Genomic DNA, 7,062 nt, shown 5'->3' on the forward strand with positions numbered 1-7,062 from the left:
TCCATGCACCCAATCGCAATAAGGAAAATTTGGACGTCCAACCCAGAGCTTCCACAATGAGGGTTTCCTCAAGCTAATGGATAAGGTTTATCTTCTTAAAGGTTTGAGTTTTATTCTAAGCTTGAATTCACCACATTGCTTCCCATAGTAGATCTTCGAGATGGCCTCATCAAGGAGGAATTTCTAGATCATGAGCAACATGGTCGATCTTGGACGCAATGGTTCTCACAAGAGTTTGCTCTTGTTTTGTGCCCATCGCCTTTTGCTACCCACATTGACCACGGTTCTGTGAACATCTAGATCTATGCTAGCATTAAGTTATGGGCCTTAAGCCTTACTAAAGCATCGACTAGTGCTATCGCTCCTGACCTTATGCTAGAGCCACATTTTCCAAGTCCATGGGATTCACAGGATACGGAAAGGGAAACATTAAGATTGGAATTCCTCGAAGTGATGGGGAAATCATTTTGAGGACTCAAATAGAAACAAGAGTCACATAGATTAGTCCACAATGGGTAAGTTCCTAGCCATCAAGTTTTCCCTGTTTAAGGATAGGGAATTGTGGGCATGACAATAATGGTGGCCTTTTGGCTGCCCCCAACTAAGGGCTCACAATGAACTCCTGAAGGGACTCCATTTCTCCTACCCCATACTAGGAAGCACCATGTGGTCCACGAAAATATTACAATCAAGAATGCACTTATTAAGGGTCTAAGGGGCATTTGGCTACTAGATCTAATACACAACCATACCTCTTGGATGAGATACTATCACCTCGAAATGTCATGGCTATTATCCACCATTCATGCAATAAGAAACCTTATCCCCTCAATGCTGAGATATTCCATAGGTTGAGGCTTTTAGCTTAAGGAGGATCAACCAATATGCAATGCAATTCATTTCCTCCTATGAGGCTATGACCCACCCAAGAGTGCCCATAGCCCCTAGGACCAAATCTTGGTGAAGTGAACAATGCAACCCCAATACCAGGGCTCTTGTTACAGTAGGATATAGAAGCCCCTTATGTAATATCGTAAGTCATTAATTTGAGTAATGAAGCATATATTCAACATTATCCCAATGCTTCATACCAATAACAATGGCTTGTAAACAATGCCTTCAACACATTACCCACAGACCCTATCAAAACAGGTGGTCTTCAATGTAACCATCAAATTGTAATAAAATAAGTGTTGTTATGATTTAGTTTAGATTCTTATATATATTTTCAATGCCTTTAAAATTTTCACAATATGTTATTCATATGTGTGTTATTAACAACAGAGTCAAGAATTTCATACAACACATTGTTTTAACCCAAAAATGCAAGATACATTCATAATCATTAAGCAAATACAAAGAGAACTTATATTGTAAAGTTTTAGGGAAATTGAGTTAGGGACTACGACTCTCCACCCAACTATAGACACATGGAGCCAAGGCTCATGTAACCCCTGAACTAGATTCCAAAGACTGGGGGGTATTTATTAAAGGATTAAAAACACCAACTGCAGCTGAAATAGGGACTGCAAAGGTCCTCCTTCCTGCATTGACTAGCCACTCAAGAGTTAACCAATATCTAGGAAATCTAGAGGCCAGTTGCCTCCACCCTCCATCTGTTCAATGGTAGCCAAAAAATGCATTCAAGAAATCTAGAGGCTTGTTTACTTCACCAAAATTATCAAGGGAGTTAGTCTCCACCCTTACATAATCCATAATGGTTCTGACCACTTTGAGGATGCATAATCCATCATAAGCCAAACAACAAGAAAGGCTGCAGAGATCCTCCTTCTAGGAATGAAAGGAACACCCATCGACCCCAACCATCAAGAGGATCCCAATAAATGCCATATCCACCATCTAGATATACAAGGAATCAAAAGGCCATTGTTCCTCACCTAGGAGAGATCTTCTTCCTGCCAATCTTTCCAACTAAAATGCTATCCTTATCTTCCTTTTCTTCCGGAGATTCTCCCTTGTTGTTCCTCATCTATAGCTATGTTCATTAAATGATGATTGAATACCTGTACACATACATTCCCCAATCCTCCAACCCTTTAGAGGTCAACTTTTCTTCTTGTTTCCCTAATTGTTTACGCAATCTCCTCGTTCCATAAATTTCTTGTCCTTTTTTCCTTGTAAGTTCTTCCAAGGAAGAATGGGCTTGCGTACTTGTCTTGTAGCCCAATTAAATTTAGAAAACCAATCCATTAAAAACACACCCACCAACCTTTAATGGTTGTCATAAGAGTTTAGACTTCCTACACAAGGAAACCTTATATGTCCCAAGAAAGCAAACTCCCTAGCCTATAGAATCCATGTTTGTTTGACTCAACCCATTTTTAATATATTTTGTAAAATATTTATATTGCATTTCATGAAGAGACCATGGTTGGGTCTATCACAATGGGTCTCCACTTAGTTAACATGTTGAGTGTGTAGGTAGATTCACCAAGTGTATGTTGTCATTGATGTAATTTTCATTTTCATTGATGTCATTTCTATAATGTTTATGTTGGCATTATGATGCATGTGTTGTACTTGATGGCACCAACTCGTAGAAGATCAACTCACATATATATATCTAGATGAATCTACGGAAGAGATATCAGATGTGACAGAATACATGGGATGCCGGAAAACTCAAAGGAATCAGATGACAGTTCTCAGTATGACAAGTTAGCTTTGCCATCAAGTCCAAAGGGGGAGATTGTTGGCATTATGAGACAAGTGTTGTCCTTGATGGAAAATCACACAAATGATAAATTATAGTGCAACAAATTTATTTGATAAATTATAGTGCAACAAAGTTTCCTTCATGTAGAGAAAAGTTCACGCACTTTTATTCCATGTAGAGAAACGTTCACGCACTTTTATGCAGAGAAAAGTTTATTTCATGTAGAGAAAAGTTCACGCACTTTTATGCAGAGAAGAGTTTATTTCATGTAGAGAAATGTTCACGCACTTTTATGCAGAGAAAAGTTTATTCCATGTAGAGAAACGTTCACGCACTTTTATGCAGAGAAAAGTTTATTTCATGTAGAGAAAAGTTCACGCACTTTTATGCAGAGAAACGTTTATTTCATGTAGAGAAAAGTTCACGCACTTTTATGCAGAGAAGAGTTTATTTCATGTAGAGAAATGTTCACGCACTTTCATGCAGAGAAAAGTTCCCTTCATGCAAGAGAAAAGTTCACGCACTTTCATGGTTGGTTCATGGTATTAGTCCGATAGTTTTTGATCCTATGGTTTTGGTCCGTGGTATTGCATCCAAAAGTGTTGATCTCACGCACTTTCATGGTTGGTTCATGGTATTATTCCGACAGTTTTTGATCCTATGGTTTTGGTCCGTGGTATTGCATCCAAAATTGTTGATCCCAAGTATTGGGTCCATGGTATTGTGTTATTATGGTTTTGGACCGTGGTATTGTGAAAGGACTAAGGCTATAAAAGAGGAAGGAGATCATTTGGCAAAGCATCATCTGAATTATTGAATATCTAGATCTGGAATACTGTGATTGGGTTATGGTGCAGATGTGGATCTGAGCTAAAGAGGGATCTCATCGGTTGATGGAGAACAAGATCTAAGGATAGATCGGGATCAAATGGTTTGAAATGAACTATCTCTATATATTTGATTATGCTTATTTTAGATCTATATACTGACGCTTGTAATGATCTGAACTGGGTATAACTTAAGTTTGAAATCGCTGCAAGTCATGTTTGAATATTTATAGATCTGTATGCGGGTTGGCTTTGGTGTAAGCGCATATGTATGCAGGTTTGGTTCATTGTAGTAGCGTATACAATTTGAGCTATGATGTTTAAAGTTACAGGTGGTTTAGGTTGTTGATGTGTTCTGATGACTGTTTAATGGTGTCAGTATTCTACATATTCAGTTTGATTGATTGTGTTGATGGATGAGATCTAGTAATGGATCTAATGGACTAGATCGGGTTGCTAACACTCATATTATCCTTGTATATGTATTGATCTGGTGATTGGGTGATTCAGAAGATTGATTGATTATGTGCTTCAATGATATTTATGGGTCCAGTATGAAAATTGGATGAAACGTGGCCTTTCAGATTATGTGTTGTGTTTTAGGTGTATCTAGTCTGAAAATGTATGAAACGTGGTACCCGGAGGAGAGAAGATTGTAGGCCGACGCCTACGTACTAGTATCTTAGCTAGTATAAGAGCTACGGGGGTGGTAGCTCCCTTCCAGTAGCAGTTGAAAACTTTGGAGCATTGTAGCGGGTAGCAGCCTGCGTACTAATAAATGGATCGGCTAGTACAAGAACTATGGGGGTTGTAGCTCTCTACAGGTAGAAGCCTGCGTACTGGTATAAGACTGCACCAGTACAGAAATATTGTAAAAGGATTTTCTTATTAAGAAGAAGATTGAGATGACTTGCAGCAGGTGGTTTTCTCCCACATTGGGTTTCCACCTTATATCATGGTGTTCATGTGTGTGGCTTATGTGTGATGATTTGTTCTATTTTACTGCACCTGTTTACTATTAATATGGTTGATAATATTCTAATTCACTCATTAAGGATCAACTAACTGAATCATAAGAAGTGTGGAAGTAGCATGTATGAATCTGAATATGGAAATGAAAAAGTTTATTGATGTGATAATACTAATTCACCCCCCCCTCTCAGTGTTATTTCCAACAATTGGTATCCGAGCAGGTCCTTTGGTAGAAGCTTGATCGCTTGAAGGAGATTTGTGGAACAATGGGAAAGAAGCTTAAGAAGAAAGCTCATAAGAAGAAGAAGACATCTCAGAAGAACTATGAAAGTGGGAGAATCGATTGGAGATTAGGTATAAGAAGCTCTTCAGATTCAGATTCAGATTCAGAATCATTTCAGAATGAAGATGAACTATCAGGTATGAATTTTCTATCCTCTGATGTTCCAGCTATCTATCCATTTGGAAAAGATGGAAGTGATAACGAAACAACTGAATGTGCTCTTATGGGTGAGGAAGAAGGATATCAAATAGAAGCAGAATTTAACAGGCTGACAAACAAAATTAGTGAACAAGAAAGACTTCTGAACATAAAGAGTGGTGCCCTCAAAGAAGCTATTACTAGACAAAAGGCTCAACGAGAGTTATTCAAGGAGAAATATCAAAAGTTGCAGGTTGAAGCAACATCTCTAAGAAATGAAGTCAATGAAAAGAACACAACCATCAAGAAACTCAGAGATAGATCCAGTTACTATGAAAGTCTTGAAGCCACGATCTGCTCTCTAAAGGAAGATCTTGAAGAATCAAAGAAGCAGAATAAAGATCTAGTCCAAGATATTGAAAAATAGGGAAACGAAGTTATCAGCTTAAAATATCAGCTATAATGTGCCTTCAGAATTCGTCAAATGCAACAGGATCTGAATGAAGAACAAGAAAAGGAGATTCTCAAGCTAAAGCATCAGTTGGAAGAAGAAAGGAAAGCTGAAGAAGACATGAAGAAGCAATATCTAGAAAAAGAAGAACAACTTCAGGTTGAGGTAAATATCTTGAAAAGTAAATTAGAAGAAAAAGATAAGCTCTTACGTTTTCAAGATAGTACTAAAGTCTTGGATGATATTCTTAATAGTCAAAGATCTCCTGCTATCAAAACTTGTCTTGGCTTTCATGAATCTGTTGAAGGTGAATCTAGTTCACAAGGTGAGGCAAGGAACTCTAAAGAGAAATCTAAAATGATCAACAAGGAGATAAGAGAGATGAAAGGTCAATCTCATCATCAACCAAGGAAAGAAATTCTTCAAAGAAAATCTTTTACTCCTCCTATGAATAATGTTGAATGTTATGTATGTCATAACCTTGGACATGTTGCAGCCAGATGTAGAAGAAGAAGGCTTCAAGATCATCAAACAAACAGATCATCTCAGTCAAGGTACTTTAATGGATATTGCTTTGCTTGCAATATGTTTGGTCACAAAGCTGCTGATTGCTACAAAAGGAATTTGAAACATGTAAGATGTTATGCATGTAACAAGCTTGGACATATAGCAAAGGAATGCAGGAACAAAGCACGGACATCACACCTAAAGGAGAAAACATCATCACACTTGAAGATATGGAAGAAAAAGGAAGTTCAGTCAGAAAGTGGTGGCACAACACATTATACAGACATAACAGAGGGAGCCAAAAGTGTAAAACTTCAATCTCCTACGCAAGCTTGATAAAGGGAAGTTGCATATATACGCGAATTTGTTACTGCACAGTCGCATATATGATTGTTTTAAGAAAGGCAATAGGGACAGATTCAAGAAAAGGATCAGTTTTTCTCTAATTGATAATGGTTGCATTTTGCTAATGATGTGTGGATATGATGGTTAGAAGTATTTTGGTTCTAACTTGATATTGCTGATGTCTTGATACTTCTTATTAATATGCATGATCAGATCTGACAGATGGCACAGGTTTAGGGGGAGCTATGCTCTTAATGCATTTTTGGCATTATGGTTAATAGTCCTTGGTGATGATGCTTATATGGATAAATGATTCATCTTGCTATGATATGGTTATGAGTTGTTCAGATGATTCTTGGGGTTACATAGTTGATATTTAGATCAGATTTGTGGTTGATTCTCTAATGGTGCTTACATGGTGATCTTCATAAGGATAAGGAGCAGTACATAATTCACATCTTCTTTACTTGATGATGAGTCACTCATATGCTATTGTCATCATATGCATAAAGATCATATACTACAGTTATGATGCAGGATTCCTATTGTTCTTAGCACATATATGGATGAGGATTGTTGGCTGGATACATGGATGATTATTCAAAGTTACATTGTTGGAGACATGATGATGATGAGTTCTTACCTATATGATGATAGGTTGTTTCATATGTTGATTGATGCAGATATTCCCAATTGATGATACTTGGTTCATGCAGATCTGGATGGCTATGGTGTTTCTCACATATGATAGAATGTGAATGATTCTGTATATACAGAATTCTATTCAAAAGGATGAGTTGATATGGACATACCTTGATGATTCATGCACTAATACAAGTTGCTGGTCTAGTTGCTATTGACA

The sequence above is a fragment of the Pinus tabuliformis genome, chromosome 3_2, assembly GCF_031772625.1.
Source record: "Pinus tabuliformis cultivar Carrire ecotype Pingquan chromosome 3_2, CPIR1, whole genome shotgun sequence".
Taxonomy (NCBI): domain Eukaryota; kingdom Viridiplantae; phylum Streptophyta; class Pinopsida; order Pinales; family Pinaceae; genus Pinus; species Pinus tabuliformis.